Source organism: Lepus europaeus, chromosome 15 (assembly GCF_033115175.1).
Source record: "Lepus europaeus isolate LE1 chromosome 15, mLepTim1.pri, whole genome shotgun sequence".
Classification (NCBI taxonomy): domain Eukaryota; kingdom Metazoa; phylum Chordata; class Mammalia; order Lagomorpha; family Leporidae; genus Lepus; species Lepus europaeus.
In genome coordinates, this window is record NC_084841.1 from 14,644,788 (window position 1) to 14,667,848 (window position 23,061).

Sequence of the window (23,061 nt, forward strand, 5' to 3'; positions counted from 1 at the left end):
GTTAGGCTTGTTTTTTTTTTTTTTTTGTTTGTTTGTTTTTTTGACAGGCAGAGTGGACAGTGAGAGAGAGAGACAGAGAGAAAGGTCTTCCTTTGCCATTGGTTCACCCTCCAATGGCAGCTGCGGCTGGCGCGCTGCACTGATCCAAAGCCAGGAGCCAGGTGCTTCTCCTGGTCTCCCATGGGGTGCAGGGTCCAAGCACTTGGGCCATCCTCCACTGCACTCCCTGGCCACAGCAGAGAGCTGGCCTGGAAGAGGGGCAAGCGGGACAGAATCCAGTGCCCCGACCGGGACTAGAACCTGGTGTGCCGGCGCCGCAAGGCGGAAGATTAGCCTAGTGAGCCGCGGCGCCAGCCTAGGCTCGTTATTTTTGATCACCACTGTTTCTGACCAGAAGTTCCACAAAAACTGCAGTTTTCCTAGGTGTAAAAAGGGGAGGGGCAGATTGGGTGGAATAGGTGGGGCTTGTGGGAAGGGAGAAGTACTTAATCCAGGCATTGTAGAATAGGCTGCAGGAGTGCTGAGTGGTGTTTTCACCACTAGGCCAAAGGCCTGCCCCTGCTTTAAATTTTGAATAATTTTATAAATACTTAACTCATCAATATTATTAAAACAATTACTAGAAGCTTAGTGCTAAAAGGAGGATTTCTGAATTCAGACTATGTGAGTTTGGGATTTGTTTTATTTTTTTCTCTTATTAAGTACAGTCTTGGAAGAGTTATTCAGACTTTCCATGGGAGCATTTTGTATCCACTTTATAAAAATATTATAAACATAATGGAATTTATAAATGTAAAATATTTAATGTCACTTATCCTATTAAGATGTTTTACAATTAACACTTGTGAAGAGTTTTCTGTTAATGAGTCATTAGGGGAATCTTTTTAAAGGATAAAAAGATAGAATTCCTAGGAAGTAGACACTGTGGATAAAGGATTTTGTTTCATGGGAAATACACCAGAAATGTGAGTAAGAAACTTTTACTTCCCCCAAAAGGAAGAGTTACCCAGGTAGCTATAGGGGATATATCAGTATCTATCTTCGTAATTGTAGCCTCCTGCATTCTCTCAAGTTCTGTGGTCAACCATTGACCTCGGAACTTTGATAATATAACCACAGGCTGAATTCAGTTTATTTTTCTAGGTCAAGAAAATAGTTTGTTACTAGCTTTTATAGCTAAGACTGCTTGATATTATATGGAAAATACTACTGGCAGACTGAAAATTATTTTCCTAATGACTCTGTAAACCTTTTCCTGCTATTTTCCTACATGACTACCTAAAATATATGAAAATCATTTATTCCTAATCATACAGAGTTGCCTTCAAAAATATAACTCAACAGTTCTTACACTCAAAGTCATGAACTGTGAAGATCATCTTCATTTAAGAATCATGGAGGTATAATTAACCCTGGAGTCTCGCATTGTGTTTGTAGAAATCTTTTGCTATAAATTCCTCATGTCATCGACAATGTGTGAAATTTAGGTGTCTGACTGTACTCTCTTCAGGGGACTACTTTGATCTTGTGCTAGTTCTCACAGTTAACTACAGCCGTCATAGTAGTCCCTGGTTTGATTGTTATAACAAAACACAGAGAATTATTGTACTTTTAGGGGACTTTTGCAAGGTTATTTTTGTTTGTTCCACAAATATCTACCACAACTATACCATACATCTACCAAAACTATACCATACAAATATTTTTTTATCCTCATCATGCCCCTCGCGGGCCGTAGTTCTGTGTCTGGTGAGGTGAGCTAAAACTTCATTCCTGAAATGCCTGTGCCATTACTTTCCTACACAGATAGGATAATTGTAGCTCTATAAGGACTTTAATCACAGTGCATTATAGAACTAAGAGATGTTTATGTTCCAAACATATTCTTCCTTGCTTCTATTGTCACATCATTGTATCCCAGTATCCTGTTGGTAATCAGCATTAACCATGCCAATACGTTTAGTAACATCTTCCCTTGATTCTTCATTTATATGCATGAGGATCCCAAAGTAGCCAAATGGCTTACTTAACTTCCAGCTTAATAGAATCAATTATCTCTTCTACTGGAAGCATAAAAAAGTGAGGGATATGTAGTGGCAGTAGTGACTCATTTTGTCCCATGTCCAGCTTTTGACTCCATCACTATGAATTGTGGCTGTAAGGAAAACAAAACATATATGTGTACTGATTAAAGGCATATACAACATCTTGGAGGACACTGCTCCAGCACTGGAATGCATAGTCACATTCTAATGTGATGTTTGAGCTTTTCCACTTCTATATCAATCTGACTGCTTCAGAATATTGTGGGATATGGTCAGATGAGCGAATTACATAAGCAAGAACTCACTTATGCACTTCATTTGAACAGAAGCAATGCTATACAGAATAACATGACAGGAGATAAGGAATTTGACCAGTCCATGGAGAGTAGTGTAGGCTCAGATGTTCTGTTCTGGAACAAGAACACACATGGGGAATGCCTATTTCACTAAGAACAAAGAACTGTCTTTTACTTGATGATAATGGTAAAATGTCATGAACATGCCACGAGGCCAATCAATCCACAGAATAGTGCAATATCAAGGACTTCACGTTAGTCTATGCTGATGGCAGAATGGACACAAAAAATGGCTACAGAAGTGTCATTGTTTTGTCCATATGTAATCACTGGCATTGCCAACATGGTCATTTTGTTCAGGATCCCATTGGGTGATAAGGTGGGTTCTCATTGAGGAACAGAGGTATACTGGTATAATGAGGCCATGTATGCACTTGATTATTAGAATAATTATCTGATGAGATCACTTTTCATTAGCATTAACACAGGACATTTGTGTCTTCACATTATTTGCCTATTCAGAGAAGATTATTCATGTACCTCTGCCTCAGATTTCATTGTATACAATTGTGCCCCTTTCAAGTCCCTGACCACCCTGTAAAACCATTCACTAAAGCCTGCCAATCATTATATATTCTTACTTCTTTACATTGCTCCTTACAGACAAAAGGGAGAACTCAGTGTACTGCTCAGTGTTCTACCCCGAGAGGATTTTTCTTCCCTACTGTCCTTCAGGGTTAGCTTAGAAAGGGACAGTTGTTCTGAAATTGCCTATGCAAGTTTTCACGGTTCCAGTGTATCATGCAGAACTCTTTGTGAATTAGGCTCTAGTTTTATTTTCTTTTGTCAGCTAGTCATAGTGGGATCCCCATGAGATCGTGAGTATGATACAGGAGAGAAAGTATAATGTGGAAGAAGCAAGGAGCCATGATTATTTGGGATATGTCATATGACTTATTTATACATTTATTGCAAATTTGATCATGATGTTGTAAAAGCTAGTTCCATTTAATTGTAAAGTAGTATTGTGTATGCCTGCCTTTCTTGTTTAATGGATCACACAATACTTGGTTCATGATGGGAAAATGAGGTTGTATGATCACTTGGTGGTCCAAAGTAAAGTATTTAGCCTATGATGAGTTTTAGCAGCAAGCAAGAGAAAGCTACTTTCCTTCAGAGGCTGGCCAGCGTTTCTTCTAAAATCTTAATGTTTCACACTATGAGTCACCTCCAAAGGCCTGCTTGAATAATCCATACAGCTTCCGAGTCTGTTACTACAGTGTCAGTAACATTGGATACAAATGATCATATTGCCCAAGTGGCTGAGCAGCTTTCTAGGCACACTTGTAGATCCTTCTCTGGTCCTGGCACCATCAAAACTAACAGCCTTTCTTGTGACTGACCTAACAAGAAGGAGTAATACATCCAAATGTAGAGTTTTGTGCCCTTAAAATTCTGATAGGTCCAGTAGACATTACACCTGTGGTAGGAGTGGACAGATGTAAAAATTAAGAGCATATGGTGATGTCACACAACACTGAATCACAAGACATGCCATTATCATTTTTATGAGACCTATTTTCTAACCACTGAGAAACATATAAGTAACACATAAGTTTAGAGTAGCTTCTACTTTCTGCTCACCATATCTAATCTGTATAGTGTCATCAGTGTAATAGACCAGTATAATATCTTGTCGAATTGAATGAAGATCAAGGTCATTATATATTAGTGATGACCCAGGAATGGAGAATTTATATAACTGAGAACAATAATGAAGGTAGATTGCTGGCTTAGATAAATGAGAAACTGCTTTTGATAGTCTTTATTAGCAGGTGTGTAAAAAAGCATTTGCCAGAACAATGGCTTCCGTGAAGGTAGCAGAGGATATTTCCCAATCAATCAGAATTTAAGGAAGAGTTGCAAGGGAAGTTGCAACTTCAAACTAATTATCTGATAATTCAATGCCATTCCGATATTCATCAATTTTCTAAATAGACCGCAAATGTAAGTTAATTGATAGTGGATGGAAATCAAGACATCGTCATATGTCAGGTCCTTGAGTGTGGAACTAATCACTGCAACACTTCCAGGAATGTGGTACTACTTTTGAATTACCTTTTTTACAGGTAAATGCGAGTTTAGTGATTTTTACTTGGTCTTTCCTACCATAGAACTTCTCATCTCATAGACTATATAGAACCAATGTTAAGATTCTGCAAGTTGATGAAAATTTATATTTCAATTATGCATCCTAAAATTTGAAAATAACAATAATATAGGTTTGGGAACCTACTTGACTAAATCTGAGATAGATCTGAACTAAATAACCCATTGTTCAATTAACACTCGTTGATCACTTGGCATTCATCCGACTTTCTATTCTGATGAGTGAAACACACTGACATTCTTGATCTCCATGTATTAATGTCCATTTCAGGACAGCATCCTGTAATGGCAGAAATGTCTGATACTTTTACTCAGTTCCTGGTCATCATCAAGGGGATCTGGCCATCTTTACATTCAGGAGGATCTTTGTTCATAAATTTTCTCCAGTATGAGAATTTTATTGAGGGTTTATCTCTTTATGATTCAAATTAAATATTTTTTCCCTTGGCCTAGAGCTTTCCCCGTCAATATAGATGAAATAATAATTCAATATACTACCTATATGGTTCAGGTTCACTTCTAGGGAAACCATACTCAACTAGCCAAAACCAAAGTTCTCTGCCCGTGAGACTATTCAGGTTTCTGTTTGGCCCCATTATGTGTTATGGAAACCACATGTGTCGTGTCTTTGGTGGCTAAGTTACACCTTTTGGAACCTTGCAAACTTGGATTCACATTATTTCAGTTATACTCAGAATCCAATGGTGGAATTTCCTTTATAATGTCTAACATATTGAGAACAGAACTTATAGACCTCTTATAAGATTATGGGCTTCTTTTCAGATTTTTTTTATCTTATAGTACTCAAATCGTGTTTTGTCCTCTGTGATTTCCAAGGATGCATAGGAAGAACTTACAAACTAAATGATCTCTAACATTCTGACTTCTCTAAGCCTTTGGGTATTTTTCTAAATACTCTACCAAGGCTATTTTGGCCTTTAAATTTTATTTAGTTTATACAGCACTTGGATTTATGATTCTATCAACAAATGGAACATCCAGAATCTCTGCTCAATACCCCACAATTGATGATTTTGGCCTGCACCAACTTCACATTCTATCACCATAATCCCACACTGTTAATAGCCATTCCAACATATGCTTCCCTGAATCTGTATCTGCATAAGTTGATAAAAGCAGATATTCCATCTGTGCTAACCTCCTCATTCGTTACCTTTTCTTTTCTTTTTTAAAAATTAATTTATTTGAAAATCAAAATAAGAGAGAGGGAGTGAACTAAAGAAGAAAAACCAGAGTAAGTTCAGTTTCCCTGCCATTTTCCCATAAATGTTCCTATTGTTTACTTTAGAATTCCTTTGTCCTTTTACTGGGAGATTTTCTCCGTTCATCTTCTTTTATAGGGATGACCATGTTTCTGTGCGTAGCACAGCCTTAAGCGTCTTTTATAAGGCTGGACCAGTGGTGACAGATTCTTTTAGTTACTGTTTATTATTTCACCTTCATTCTTAAATGTGAGCTTTGCAGGGTACAGTATTCTGGGTTGACAGTTTTTATTATTCTTAAGATTTGGAATATATCTCACCATTCTCTCTTAGCCTGTAGAGTTTCTGATAATTCAGCTGTGAGTCTAATTACAGAATCTTTGAATGTAGTCTGGCTTTTCTCTTTTGCACATTTTAGAATCTTTGTTTTATGTGGAAAGGTTGACTACAATGTATTATGGTGAAGATCTTTTCTGGTCATGTCTATTAGGAGTTCTATATGCATTCTGTACTTGGATGTCCCTTTCTTTCTCCAAATTAGGGAAGTTTCTGTAATTATTTCACTAAAAAGGTCTTCTAATCCATTCTCTCTTTCTATGCCTTCAGGAACTCCTAAGACCCAAATGTTGGGTCATTTGATAGTATCTCTTGTATCTCCAACACTGTTTTCCAGTTTCTAATTTCTTTTTTTTTTTTATCTTACTGTAAAATTTCCAGAGATTTATCTTCTAACTTAGTTTTTCTTCTGCCTCATGAGGGTCTCCTCATGGCTGGTTGCTGTGTGCATGGACATGAGCTGGCATAGCTATTGTATATGTCCGAAATGGTACACACTCTCTCTATGGTAGTTACAGGACATTGGTGCTGAGTGGTCAGGGAGAGAAACTTGCCCCTCTTTTTATCCTTTAGGTAAGCAGGTATAATGTCCCTCACAAGGCTCCAAGCCAGACTCACATCAAGATCTTCCCACGGCTTTATCGCCAGTGTATTGGGCTGCTACAGTCTGGTCTCACCTCACTCTCCAAAGCTGGTGCTGAGGCTCTCAGCTGCTGGGTTCCTGAGCTGTGTGCGTCCACACCCTCCACAGTTCCCTCTAATCTGCATGGAATTTCCTCTGCCATTTTGTCTCTAACTCTTCCCTGAGGTTGCACTCTTTTCATTTTTTTTAAAACTATCTTTCCCTAGAGTAGAGCAGTAAGCTCCCTCTTTATTCTGCTATCCTGGTCTCAGTGCAGGTGTCTTAAACAAAAATGTATGATCTCGTGGTTCTTGATGTTAGAAATTTGAAAGCAAAGTGTTATCAGTGCTCATTCATACTGAAGGCTCCAAAAGAAAATATGTTTAAGCTTCTCTCCCTGGTTTGTAGATGGCTGTCTTCTCCTCCATCTTTCAGTGATTTCCTTCCATGGACACCTGTGTACAAATTTTCCCTTCTTATAAGGACATCAGTCATATCGAATTAGAATCAATTATATTGATTTTGAGTAAATATTACATATTTAATCGCCTTATTTCCAAATAAGCTGCATTCTGAGCTCTAGAGCATTAGGACTTCAGCACGTGATTATTGGTGAAATAAAATACAACTCATAACATCTCTTCATATTAGAAGGTATGGCCTTGTTTTCCAGCACCCTCGCATAAGTAATTTCCCCTATTTTATGATTTTTCATTGGAAATACTTCTTTCTTCTTGTCTTAGTCAAATATCCAATTAATGGAGTCTCTACATTACACTTTAAGGAATGTTGAGATATGAGTTTGTTTCTTCTGTTGAGTTGTGGAGAGGATAGAATTGGCTTTGCGATTCATAAAACTTAATAGTGTTGAGATTTTTCCATCTCACCTTTTTGTGTGCTCTGCCTGTTGGCTTGATATCTTCAGGCCAGCTGCTTAGGCGAGATTGAATCCACAGACACAGACAGCTCTAGGCTGGTGTCCATGGTGCATCAGGCATCCAAGAAATGAAAGCAGACATTTTGCTGCCAGTTCCTGAAAAAGTAAGTCCAAGGAAGGTGTTTTGTTGCCCATGCTTTGGTGCTTTGTTCTTCTCTGGACCAATCTCTCTGGCTAAAGATGTGTAGATTTCACAATGGCTTCTGTGTTCACAGCTAATGTCATGTAATTTGGGTAAGCACACAAAATATACTTATTGTATACTGCCAGCACATTTATAATTTCAATCATCTCAGAAAATTATGAGTAAGCTCTTATTTTAGAGGTCTTCTGAAATGAAACAGAGTAACACAAATGATGATACAGTATATTTGTTAATTTTAAGTATTTTGTCATTTAATGCATTCCCAATAACCTTCTTTACCATGTTTTATGTTTGTCTCTTATATTTCTGAATATCTTTTAAGATAACTGCTGTTGTAGGTGTGTGTTTGTTTATTATGTGTGCATATGTGCAAATATTTGAGTATGATTTCATTTTTTTAAAAACACTGGTTTAGCTCCTCTTTGTTCATTATTGTTCAAGGGGGTACTGATGAAAACAGATCCTCTTCTTGATATGAATTGTCTTGAGACAACTTAGTCATTTAATATTCCAAATGTTTTATTAAATATTGGTATCTTTAAAAATTGGAGGCAAGTGGGGATGCTATATATTTATTTCCAATAATCACCTTACATCAAAGGCAACTGCATTATAATCTTAGCGCCATACCAACTGATCAGCAGAGAGATGGCCTAGAAATGAGTAGATCTTTGCATTTGAAGTGCAAATTCCAGAGTATTAGCTACTGATCTTACTAGATAGCATTCTTTCTTTTATTCATGGGCTTTCTACTAAATTACATATTTTACATAATGCTTATTTCTCCAAATTTTCCCTAACACTTCTCATACTAATTAACAAACAGCATGATGCAAATTTCAATAATGATATAAGAAGTAATTATGTGGTTGAGTCCAGAGCATGAATGTCTTGCTTCAAAGACAAAACCATCCTCTACAGCATTGGAGATCAGTCCACTGCTTACACAAAACTACTTAACTGGAGGATGTTCAAAATAAATTACTCCACAAACTCTAAGACAATATATTAGATGGCTGGGTTAAGCAAGTATATATTACTTGTACAAGGTTAAGACATTCTGGGTGAGTACCTGAAGGAATTAGATTACTCTATAGAGCTTGTTGTCTGAGCTAGTTATAAACAAAACAAGTAACCAATAACAAATAATGCTAGCAATTAGCTGTTTGCATTGGCTTTTTGTAACCCTGCCCTCTTCTGGTGACATTAGGGCTAGGCTTCACTTCTGCTTTGTTTTGATAGTGAAGCTAGCTATTCTATCAGAGAAATCTGCACAGAGGTTTCACACTCCTACCTGGATTTTGTTTGTGTGATTATACATGCTGTTGTTAGTGTTGTTAAAACTAAGATCATATAGTTTTAGAAAAATGAAGCCATCACGAGTTTTTTAGTGCCCTGATCACTGAGAATCTCTTGGTTTGGTCATATACTTTGAAGGCAGAGTAGTAGTGAGTACTCAAGTTCTCTTCTTACCCATGCACCACAGATTGACCTGCACAGGACAGAAAACTATCACACTGATACTCATTAGTTAATTGAGACTGCCAAATGTATGGATTCCAGCATTCCGTCAGCTTAAGGCTCTAAGCAGTATCCTCCCAGGTTACAAGTACATAGCTAGTGACAATTTTTCTGTTCACAGTTATATTAATGATATTAATGATCACTCAGGTTCCTCTTTAATTAAGAAAATGAGAATTGTATATTTGGCCCTATAACATCATATTTCTTAGAAATCTCAATAATCCTTTGTTTATTGTTCCTGACTTTTGTTTCCATTCAGTGTATAGCATTTTCTCAGGCTTAATTTCTACATTTATCGATATCTACCTCAAGAGAATTGGCCTAGGGTTTTTCAATTATGCATACCTGTAACATATATTTTAGAAATTCCAAATTATTTTGTTTAGAAAACTGTTACTGAATATAAAATACTGAATGTCAGCAATAATTGCTTTTCCATTAGAGAAGTAATACAGTTCTATTATAGAAATTCTTGTACTTGCATACTTTGAGCAGTTATTCTGTAGATATTAAATTTATTCACATTTTCAGAATATAAATGCTTTCTGTATTTCAAATGAATTGTCATCAAGGGTTAGGGTTAGGGTTAGGATTATTTGACTATTTTTTTGTACAAGATGGAGAGAGAGAGAGAGAGAGAGAGAGAGGAGAGATCTTCCATCTGGTTTACTCCCCAAATGGCCTCAGCAAAGCCAGAAGCCTGGAACTCCATCCAGATCCTACACAGGGCCACAAGGGCCCAAGCCCTGGAACTATCTTCTAAGGCTTTCCCAGGCAGATTAACAGAGATCTGGATCAGAAGTGAAGCAGGGGGCTGGTGCCATGGCTTAGGGGGTACAACTGCCACCTGCTGTGCTGGCATCCCATGTGGGTGCCAGTTCAAGTCCCGGCTGCTCCACTTCTGATCCAGCTCTCTTCTGTGGCCTGCAAAAGCAGTAGAAGATGACCCAAGTCCTTGGGCCCCTGCACCCGTGTGGGAAGACCAAGAGGAAGCTCCTGGCTCCTGGCTTCGGATCGGCACAGCTCCGGCCATTGCGGCCAATTGGGGAGTGAACCATCAGATGGAAGACCTCTCTGTCTCTACCTCTCCTTCTCTTTCTGTAACTCTGACTTTCAAATAAATAAAATAAATATTAAAAAAAAGAAGTGGAACAGCCAGAACTCGAACCACTGCTCCAATATGGGACTCCAGCATTGCAAGTTGTAGATTAACATGCTGTGCCACAATATCAGCCAAGTTTGATAATTTCTTTATTCTTATATTTATTCATCTCCATTTTGTAACTTTAGGGATATTTCCTTATTTCCAGTGACATTAATTAAGCATAACTTTCAGTTATTCTGAATGTTAGCACATATAATATAAAGAATCAGATATCAGTTTTAATGTGCATTCTCTACATGACTGCATGAGGCATAATATCAAAGATTGGGCATGTGTTAAAAAGCAGTATATTTCATGTTTTAAAGGATGAGACAAGCTTCTATAGAAGGATAATTTATTTGTAACTCTCAAAATGATAGTTTATTTTAATTAGAAAATAATTTACATCATTCCTTATATTAGAGCTCTTATATTCATCATAACCAGATGCTAGTAACTCTTAAATTATACCTACTTATCATATGTCAGAGAAACATGTTTACATACAGTATAGCTTACCTTTATAAATTTCATAAATGCTTCTGAAAAATTACCATTTTATATATAATGCCATTCACAATATCCAAGATGTCCTCTTGATTCTTTTTTTAGTGTACCATGCAGCAATAAAAATATTTTATATTCCATAAATAAATTAACTTATAAGAGATTATAAAGGTGGGGGCCGGCGCCATGGCTCACTTGGTTAATCCTCCACCTGTGGAGCTGGCATCCCATGTGGACACCAGGTTCTAGACCCAGTTGCTCCTTTTCCAGTCCTTCTTTCTGCTGTGGCCCGAGAGGGCAGTGGAGGATGGCCCTAGTGCTTGGGCCCTGCACCCGCATAGGAGACCAGGAGGAGGCTCTTGGCTCCTGGCTTTGGATCAGTGTCGCTCCAGCTGTGGCGGCCATTTGGGGAGTGAACCAACAGAAGGAAGACCTTTCTCTCTGTCTTTCTCTGTCATTGTCTATAACTCTACCTGTCAAATAAAAAAAAGAGAGATTATAAATGTCAAATAGTATAGAAAACCCACAAAGAATTTCAAATATTTGGATATAATAAAATAGATTATATCATAGACCACCATTCTTCATCTAAATGAAAAGTTCAATTATCTACTATACATGAGAGGGATATGTCAAATAGAAATGCCTCAGTGAATGGAAAATTGAGACCTTAATCTTCATTAAGACGAATTTAAACAAAATAAATCAGGACATTGAAATATTATTATCACCACAACTTTATCAAAGTAAAAACATAACTGTCATCAAATAACCAGAGTTAACTATTGGCAATTATATTTCTAATGACAATGAAATTGCAATCAAAATGTATCAATATATCAAAATATTATTGGAGAATTGCTCTATTCTAGTTGCTCTTTGGTACTGTATATACACATGCTCCAATATGCATGTGTTTTTATTTCCCATAATTCTTCCTCTTCTACCATGTCTTATTTGTCAAACAAATTCAGCTTAGGTTGTTCATAGACAATAGCTTTTACATATTTGTTTTTATGACATATTTGTAATTCAGTTGAGTCTCCAGTAAATCAAACCAGGAGAGAATAAAAATGAATGAACATTTCAAGTGAAACAATACTGTATTTGGAGAATTCATTTGAAATAGAAATGTTTGCGCATATTAAATGATGTGGATCAATTCAATTCTTTGGGTTTCCGCACTTTAGACTAGCATATAGTATGATCTGTGGAGTGTAACTAGGACAAAAGGGAATTGTGAAAGAAAAAAGGAGAACAATGACGCATAGTGGACATGTCTACAATGCAGCCTTTAGAACGGTTACACTGCATTTTCACGTATTTTTAGAACTAGTGTGACAAAGTTCAAAGTTGAAGGTAATGGAACTGGATCAGATGAACTTGCTGTGTTCCCAGTGCTCTAATTTAACACTCCCAGGGTGCCATTTAAAGTTCGTAATCCTCATTATAGCGTGGATTTGAGAAATAGTTGCTGCCACATGAGGATTTATTTATTTGTTTATTTTGCTGAATTAAGTACACTAAATAAAGGTGAAAATTTCTATTTTCTTTTTTTAAAACAACAACAACAACAATTTGGACTCTCTGGAATGGCAGTAAAACCTTGTAGGCAAAAATAACTGACAGTGTTGCTTTTTATTATTAAATTAAACTTAGGTTCCTATTTAACACTCATTTAAAAGGTCTATGCAAGGGAATATGACCAAGTATGTTATGGCCTATGAAAGGCAATATGAAAGCTGGTCAGATAGTATGATTAATAAGTCAGATTGAGTGCTTAGAAATTTAAGCTCATATTTAAATTATACTTTTATGAGATGCCAATATGATTATTTTAAAATCATTTTAACATAATTAGATCTAACTTGTTTGCTAAAAGCCAAATTACAAATATTTATTTATTTCCTAAGAGCTTTTGGAATAATTAGGTCTCATTATTTCTGCTTCTCACGTATAAAAAAATTCACTCCTATTTTCTATGACATTCAAGAAGCAAATAATTTTCCTCTGAATAATAGGAAAATGACTTTGAATGTATGACACAAATTTCTTAAAATTATTACAAGCTTGTAATGCAATAAATAGCTATAAAATTATGTTTGAGAATTATATATTTTCTCTTTGTAATAACCATGACATTGGAATTTGATGAAGAAAATAAAGCTGTGTGTTTTCTTAGTTTCACCTTTAACTTTGAAAACACTTAGGGAATATGGCCTTTCTAACCAACTTACACTTTCAAATCAACACTGAATGTTTAAATGTCAAGATACAGTTAATGGAATTTTACAAAAGCCGTCAAGTTGGTTTAGTCATCCATGGTTAACAAAATAAGGAAGAATAATAGAAACTGCTGTGTTCAATTTTTATAGTATGTCACAGTTTTCAAAGTTGTTTCACAGTCATTATCCCTTTTAATTCCGCCAAACTTGAGGAACCAGGATGAAAGCAGAAATAAGTCTATCCTTGTTTTGCTCACTTGGTGCAGACATCAAATAATCAGTGGCGATAGCACAAGGATGAGAACACAGATCAGAAAATGCAATAATTTTAACATAATTTATTATTTGACAATAATGATATTGAACATTCCTGTGGGATTTCAAAATAGATCTTAAGTATATTACATTATATGACTTTGTCTCTCATTTCTCTATTTTTTCCAGATGTTCTATAGACTGGATAACATATCTTTAAATCTTACCTCAATCATTTTCCTGTGAAACTCATCTGTTTTTATTCTTCCAGTAGCTTGGCATTCCAATCATTACTTCAGAGTATCTACTATACAACTTTATGTGTTAAAGGTGGAGCCTAGTGACTGGAAAACATGAGGTATTTAGTAAGTAAATGAATTAAATAAATGATAACAGTAATATTTAAATATTTTACAGAATATGTATTTTTCTGTTTAGAGATTTTTTTTGTTGTTGTTGTTGTTGGCAGGCAGAGTTAGACAGTGAGAGAGAGAGACAGAGAGAAAGGTCTTCCTTCCGTTGGTTTACCTCCTAAATGGCTGCTGTGGCCGGCGCCCTGTGCCGATCCGAAGCCAGGAGCCAGGTGCTTCCTCCTGGTCTCCCATGCGGGTGCAGGGGCCCAAGGACCTGGGTCATCCTTCACTGCACTCCCAGGCCAGAGCAGAGTGCTGGACTGGAAGAGGAGCAACCGGAACAGAATCCAGCGTTCCAACAGGAGCTAGAACCGAGAGTGTCGGCGCCGCAGACGGAGGATTAGCCAAGTGAGCCGTGGCGCCAGCCTGTTTAGAGATTTTTAACACCCATGAATTCTTTCCATATTTACATGCTTTATCAAATACAGACTTTCTAAGGAGTACTATAGCTATCTACACTAACATTTTACTGAAGATGACATATTAAAAATAATACGTTCATTACCACACAATTTTTTAAAAAGTAATTTCTTACATATATGTTAGGTGTTTGTGTTGCACAGAAGAGAAAATACACCTATGCTGACATTCATAGCCGTGTTTTCAACAATAATTTAGAATCAATGTTTAGACAAAAATAGGTTGTGACATTTTTCTTAAAGAGTACCTGCTATATTAAAGAACTGACATTTTAGTTTTCACCTTTCTAAAGATGACTGATAAATAACATCTCAATGCTTTAGAAAGGACATTACATTCTCTGTTGCTACATAGCAAAGCATCATACATTTTATGTCTTAAGACAAATGCATTCTTTCTCACAGTTTTGTAAAATTCCTTACCGGCAGTTGGAGTTACCTGGAATCACCAGGTCTTACTGATGAATTCAAAATCAGTTGACAGACCCATTTGTGGGTAGCTGGAATAGCACAGACCCTGTTTCCAACTTGAACTTTAACTATGGACTTCATCACAGCTCATAGATCTTACCAGAACTATGTTAGAGCCAATCCAAATACATTACATTAGCCGTTGTTCTGGATTCAGTGTGAAAGTGGCCTTCATGGGATAATGGATACTATGAGGAGATTTTACTGGAGATCATTAGTGCAAAATTCAAACAGTGGTGCAATATTGGGATGCAACTATTCACACATATGATGAATTAAACAAATTGAAATTATTTCGTATTGTTATGATATTTGTGATTTGAGTTTAATATCATGTTCTTAACAGAATAAAAAGTTATAATCCCAGAAACAAGTTGACATATCCATTGCCTTCCATAGTTGTCAGTTTTTTTTATTGCATGTAAGTGTGGTGAGAACTAGATCTACTCTCCTAGAAAATTTCAGCTATATAGTACATTATTATTAAGAATAGCTATTGTGATGTATGTCAGATTTCCAGAACTTACTCTCATAACTATGAATTTTAAAGCTTTGCATGTCTCACCATCCACACCTTGAGTCCACAGCAGCAACCACTCATATTTTTGCTACTATGAGTTTGATTTTTAAGAATGCACATATAAGAGAGATATAATATTTGTCTTTCTGAGTCTTCTTTATTTCATTTGGCATAATGTCCTTGGGTTTTGTCCATGTTTTAATAAATGATGTGATTTGATTAATCTTTAACATTTAAATAAAATCTTAAATGCATGTATTTACATATTTGTCACATTTTTATCCACTCATTAATTTGTACATGTAAGAAGCTTATTATGAAATTTACATTTTATGTTAAATATACTTGCAATAATGAATGAACTATATGTATAAAAATATTTTATTGAGTTTCCAAAACTTAATCAAGCTTAGAAGCAGAATGTATTGATTACCTTGCTTAGGAAGTAAAAGTATTGCATAGTCCTGCAACAATTAAATCGAGAAAACATTACTGCAATCCTTCCCTAAAGGGACCTGAAACTCTTTACTCAAATGATATGTTAAGAAATGGGAAACCAAGGCATTTCAAAAACAATTGAAAAGAAACTAGGACTTAGTATTGAAACTTTAAGAAGCACCATCCAGGTCTTCCCTAAAGTAGGGATATGCAAGACACAAATAACTACTGGAGTAATGGACAAATTTTGACATAAAATTGATCCACTGATTCAGAAACACTTAGGGTTTACATCCCCCAGGCCCTGAATGTGTAAATGAGGTTGATGTTCTTGGTAGTTGGAATATACTCCAAACTTTGTCCTTGGTCTGTAGATTTAAGGGTTGTTCCAGTGGGAGAGATCAATTTTCTAGAAACTGATGCAAGTTTTACACTAATAGTGAACCAAGCAGTACTATATTTGAAGAAGGATCAAAGGAGTGGCTTATTAATTAGTCACGCAGAGTAGCAAATAATGTTTGCTGACCACACAAGAACTTGGAAGAAAAAGGAATGAAACATCAGATGCAAATACACACGTATGCCTTAGAATCACATGTGTGGGCAGGCAGAGAATGCATAGACTATAAATAGGACATGTCATATGTTGATTCCTACCTAAAATCATCCATATTAAAATAGTTATTACACAATCAGTGAGACAAAATAACTGTCAATTATTTCCTGTTTTATTGTTATTAACTATAGAAATGTCATAGTAGACATGAACGGAATGCTAACTGTGGCAGCATGGAAGTTATATATAGGTTTTTTAATTTAATTTAATTTAATTTAATTTATTTATTTTTTGATAGGCAGAGTTAGACAGTGAGGGAGAGAGACAGAGAGAAAGGTCATCCTTTTACCGTTGGTTCGCCCCCCAAGTGGCCACTACGGCCAGCACATAGTGGCTGGCGTGCTGCACCGATTGGAAGCCAGAAGCCAGGTGCTTCCTCCTAGTCTCCCATGGGGGTGCAGGGCCCAAGGACTTGGGCCATCCTCCACTGCACTCCTGGGCCACAGCAGAGAGCTGGACTGGAAGAGGAGCAACCGGGACAGAATCCGGCGCCCCAACCGGGACTAGAACCTGGGGTGCTGGCGCTGCAGGCAGAGGATTAGCCTAGTGAGCCACGGTGCCGGCCTATATATAGCTTTAACATCACGTACTCCAAAGTTCAAGGTGAATTCACCTGTTGCATCTTCTGAATATCTGAATCTATCTGAATATCTGAATAAGTATCTGAATCTCTGCTTTCATTAATAGAGACTAACGTTGAGCTGACACTAAGGCACTATAGCCTGAGAAGTTCAGCCAGTCATAGAGGAGTTCTTTTTTGTGGGGTCATTAAATTGTCCTCAAAGGTCTAAATAATTATTCCGAGTATAAATTTTCCTTTCTTTCCCATATGCCTTAGCCAGCACAAACATCCCAGAGAAATGAGGGATTAAACCACAAATAAAATTCCCATATGAAATAGTATCCAATCAAAGAACACATTTTACAGCAAAGAACATACAGGGCTGGGCCATGAAACAAAACACACTAGTTCTATTGAGATTCACCTGACTTGATAGAGCATCGGTATCGCAGCCAGCAAGTGACCATGGTCTAGATCCTTCACACTGACTATTTCTTTCCATTTTATGATTTATCCAAATGTTAACTTTCACACTGGAGCTCCTTATTGGGTTGACTTTGTCATCTCTTCATAGGGGTACTTAGTTGCGACATCTTTCTTACATCACCCTGTCTCACGTGTTGTCTCTGTACCACAATTTGAAGAATTCCCCACCCTGATTCTCCTTCTTTTCTTATAGTATTTCATCTACATTAATCCACAATAAGCTATGGTAGATTCCTAATTCCATTTTAATATCTTATTCTCAGAAAACCTTGCTCAAAAGTAGCTCTGGCAAATTAACAAGTTATAGGAAATAATGATCCTCCTAATTTTTGAGTTAATAAATTATTAAAATGTTCATATTATATATTATGCTTTAGAATTTTTAAATTTTCTTTAAAGAAATTTCATTTATTTCATATATACAAATTTAGGAACATAGTGATACTTCCCACTTTACCCTCCCTACACCCCATGCTCCCAGCCTTCCTCCCTTTCTACATTCCCTCTCTTCATTTTTACAGTGGTCTAATTATTATATCTATGATAAATTATACATTTTAATGGTAAGAAGATTGAGTTTCTCACAAATAATATGAATTATAGTTCTTCAGTTTAAATCAGCTCTTTTTTAAGTTAGCACAAAATAAAAGAAGAATTAATTACACACAAAACTGGTATTACATGACCTCAGATATTAAAATTTATTAAAGTTTAGATAATAGAAGTCAGCTCATAGATGATAACTGTTGTATTAATGTGCACCTAAGAATATGTGATATGGGTTTTCTAAAAAAGGAAGCTAGTGGAAGATTTACAAGAGAGTAATTGAAAAAGATACCCTGACATTAACCTATAGCCTGTCAAGCTTTCATTTCAAATTATACTAATTATGAGTAAGTATCTCGTAAACAATTTTTTATTTAAAATCAAAATGTTTTACCTTTTTCAAAACACTCAAAATTAATTTGAAAAATGGCACTTTTCATTAAGGGCATAAGTGATAGCCAGGAAACTTGTTATGCTGAGAAGAAAATATTTCAGCTTTTATTTCTTTCCATTTGTTTTGGAACTGGACAAAATCTGCAATGGGCAGACTTTCTGCACAAAACTTAAAGTGTATCCACACGAGGTAAGGCCATGTTCTGTGAAACAAATCAATGAATCAAATACTTATACATTCGTTCTCTATGTGGAAACTGCCCTCCTGCTGTGACTTGAAGTTTTGAAATCTATGATGGGCAAATTCATAAAAAATACATTTATTTATAAAACTAGTTATATAGAAAATGCTAGAAGAAGAAACATTGTTTATTATTTTAAGCATAGTGACATTTACTTGGGCAATAACCCACAAAATATCTCTATTTTAGAGGTCTGTGTAAAGCAAGATCTTTAAAAGTGTCGTTTTAAAAACATAAACAGAAAAGCTTAGCAATATTTGCTCCTCTCCCAAGGTAAAATAGATGAGCAAAATTTTAGGGTTATCCTTAAAAGCTTTCCTAAGAAACTATCATAATCTGTGATATGGATCAATATCAGAGTCTTAACCAAAACAAATGAGGACTGTTTTGAGTTCAGTAGATGAAGTTGTGCTGAGATGAAAAGTGAGAAATTCTACAGAGAAGAAAGCCAGTTGACTACCCAGCTGAGAAACATTTAACTTTCTGGCACATGACTTGTAGAAGCGAACTGAGAACAGCAGTTTCAGTAAAGCCAGATGTCATAACATGTCCAGGTGTTCAGATATTCCATTCTTGTTTTGAAGATCATCACCCAATATATTAACAATGTAAATTGAAACTCTGGTTTGGAAAACTTTTTTTAGCTTGTTTGAAAATTTGACAAAGTTCATGAAAAAATTGGTGACGTTTATGCTAGAGTTGGTAACATCATACTGTAAAGAAGAAAAGAAAGCAAAAAAGGCCACAAATAACAAAAATATACTCTAGATTTTGAAACATTGGTAAAAAATGGAATAGTTGGCCAAAATAATTTAATTCAGTCAAATTACATACTAGTTTAATTTTCATTCATTAGATATGTAGATTTTGTTATTAAGTTATGATATGTGTGCAATTTTTACATGTTAGTAGAAAAGGAGGTATAAAAATAGGTTTTTCAGGGTGGCACTGTGGCATAGCAGGTAAGCTGCTGCCTGAAGTACTGGTATCCCATATGGGTCCCGGTTTGAGTCCCAGCTGCTCCTCTTCCGATTCACCTTTCTGCTATGGCCTGGGAAAGCAGCAGTAGTTGACTTAAGTCCTTGGGCCCCTGTACCAAAGTGAGAGACTGGGAAGAAGCTTTTGGCTCCTGGTTTTGGATCAGCCCAGTTCTGGCCATTGCGGCCATTTGGGGAGTGAACCAGCAGATTGAAGACTCTCTCTCTCTCTCTCTCTCTCTCTCTCTTTTACCTCTCTGTAACTCTGCCTTTCAAATATTTTTTTTTAAATTTAAAAAGAGAAATAGACTTTTTTTCTGTTAGGTACCTTTGGATAAGTACTGAAAATATTTTTTTAAATAATATTAGTCATATATAATACAATAGTGCTTGGAATATAAAAATAAAAAAGAAATATTAGATAGTGAATGCTCCCTGAAAAATCTTATTTTGAGACTTATCCTGTAGTATCAGGGTTTGCTATATAAATACAGCTTTCTAAACATTGACAATAAAACAGAAAACTCAAAGGGCCAAATTCTGTTATTGTATGATTTACATTACAGTAGGGAAAGTTGCTAAATTAGAAAAAAAAATCAAATATCTGTCCATAAATCAACTGATAGTTACTATACTAGAGAATGGGATAAGGTCAACAAAAATCCTTGAAATAGGAGATGATAATGTTCCAAGAGGAAACACGTACACATAAACACACACACACACATGTAAAATGCATTTGGAAATTCTAAGTTAAATGAATGGTAGTTGATTCCTTTTTTATAGGATCCCTAACAGCTATTGACATTCTAATATATGATATGACTTCTCATAAGAGGAGAAATATAGAGTATTGTACCTATTTGATAATGAGCAGATTTCTCATATCATCTTACGGTACTATGAGAAAAATGCAGCTTTGTTCTTAAAAAGTGTATCTTCCCAGTGGCCCTCAGGTACTAATAGCTCTGTCATCAGAAGATGTAAGTTTCATATAGAAGTAAAAAAAAGCAGATCGTAAAATGTAAGTAATATTAAATGGGGCTGAGTTTGAAACAGACTGTACAGTAGCAATTGATTAACAAAAGCAAAAGGGACAGAAAAAAAGATTTCGTACATCTAGTCTGTCATATACTGGATAAGAGGGTAGGCAGACTAATAATTTCATATGGGCAATGAAACAAATTCAATAATAATAGAAAATGAAAAATTATAACTTATTATATCCTTGGTCGTAGGAGCTTTAGGTTGATAAAAAAAAAAAAACATACTTGGTCTTCTCTCATGTGCACAAAACCAATTGAGGCATAAATCACATAAGTCGGAATGCTATAGAGAGAAGTGTCATCTGTTCTGTTGATGGAGTTTGGATTGGAACATATGGCTTAGACAGCCACAGTGGGTTTCCTGTTACTTCACTCAGAATTAACACACTTAACTAGTCTCAGAAAAAGCGGGGTCATATATCTCTACTAGAAGGGGGGAATACTGCCCATGCAACCATATCCCATGACTGAGAATAGATCAAAATCTCTTTCCTCCAGACAGAGAGTTAGAAAGAATGCAGTTCACTCAGCAAACCCATGTTTAGCTAGGGCATTCGGAGTGAGAGAAATGCTCTCTTGGCTGCCGCCTTCTTCTACATTTCTGAGTCAAAGAATGCATCAATTTCCTCAAAGGCAAGGGAAAGATACAATGCCTACTCTCTTGGAAGTGAAAATTTCCCCTTACCTTGACTACATGTAGGGATAGGTTATACACTTGCCTTAAAACTATTATAGAGACGGAAAAATGACTTGTAAAAGATTGGGTGAAGTAGGACTCTGAAGAGAAGCAGAACCAACAGGCACTTTGATCTCTATGTCTAACTCCAGGCTTAGACTAGCTGAGATCCACAACTACCTCCCTTGTATGTGAGGAGATAGAACTGATGAATTTCATTCACTAAATATTTATAGTCACTGATTCCTGTGCTGAGGACTTAGGATGAGGCTCTGTCAGAAATGCGTCCTTCAGAAAATTGATGACAGGAGACAGCTTGTGTAAGAAATGATGTCCTTGAATATGATTTATTTTCTGAGAAAATGAAATATGAAAGAGCTCAGTCAGGATGTGACCTTTTGGAATGCCTCAATCAGAGACCTGTTGTAAGAGGTCTATGATGTATTTTCTAAGACAGCTGGTTTGAGTGAGACAGAACAAGAATATGTGAGAATTAGAGAAATACACATATGGCAAGTAAGAACAGATTCAACCTCTTGACTAAGTTCATTCACTTAGTATAATGCAGCTGCTTTTGAAGATAATTCCTTGTACTCTAACCCCACTCAGCAAAAGACAGGGGTCAGTTACCACTGGCATAATAGACAAACAGAGGACATTCCAAATCAGAGTTGGGAACACAGTTTAATGGAATTTGAGAATCTTTAGTTTTTTTGATATATTCTCCAAGTTGTTATCTTGGGAAGAATGTTTACTAGTCTCCTTTGGAGTGAGTTGAACAGAAAGGTTCGGAACTAAGTGGCCAAAGAGGCTTGTCTGAAAGGAAAAATCCAGAATTATGCTATTACTATATAAAAAAAAAGATAGATGTTTCAGAGAAATGTTTTCCTAAAACATTTTTCTCAAAAGTTTGTAATATTTTTCTAACTTTGGTAATAGAATATTTTGAGATGACTAAAGTGTGATATTGTGTCAAATGGATAATCTACCTAAGTATTCCAATCACAGTGTTTAAAGATTTGTAATTTTACAAGTTCTCCCTTTTTAGTGGAAGATCTTCACAAGAATTTTACAACTTCTTCCTTTTTTAGTACCATCATTTCTAACCTCCAGGTAAAGGTTATAAGATGAATTACTCCTTCCCATTTAAAATAAGTAAAGGAATTTCCATTTGGAAATGTATTTAAAAATTCATAATATGCAAAAAATTCTTTTTCAATATATATCTCTTTTTTTCTGTACTATTAGATTTACATGTAATGGGATGAACTTCACTCTATTAAATATATTCATATTCCACATTTATCTCATTCCATTTGGAATGATCACAAATGTGTCAAAATTTTATAGCTGTTTATTAAATTATATCTTTCTCTAAAGTTAAACTTATATGGTACGCATGGTATTAGAATTTAGAATCACATTTTGCCAGCCTATTTTGTGTTTAATTTAGAAAAAATACTAAATCTTGTCATTTATACTATTAGAACAAAATCAGGTTTACAGTTTAGATAACTTCATCTGATATGGCAGTGATGGAATGGTGAATTTTCAGTATAGAACATTATTTAACTGAATAAAGAACTGAATAGGTGTCTACTAATTTTCCATTTTACAGGTAGCTTATGTGATTCCATGGAAGATAAAGGTAACTTATGAATATATAACTAATCAAATATCTTTGCATTCTCACATTTGAAGAGGTGACTAATACAATCGTTCCATTGCATCAGACTGTTTAATGTAATAATCTAATACTATTAGGAAATCATAGCAATTTGAAATTCATCATTTTTCTCTTGCCCAAGTCCACCATACAAATATGAAA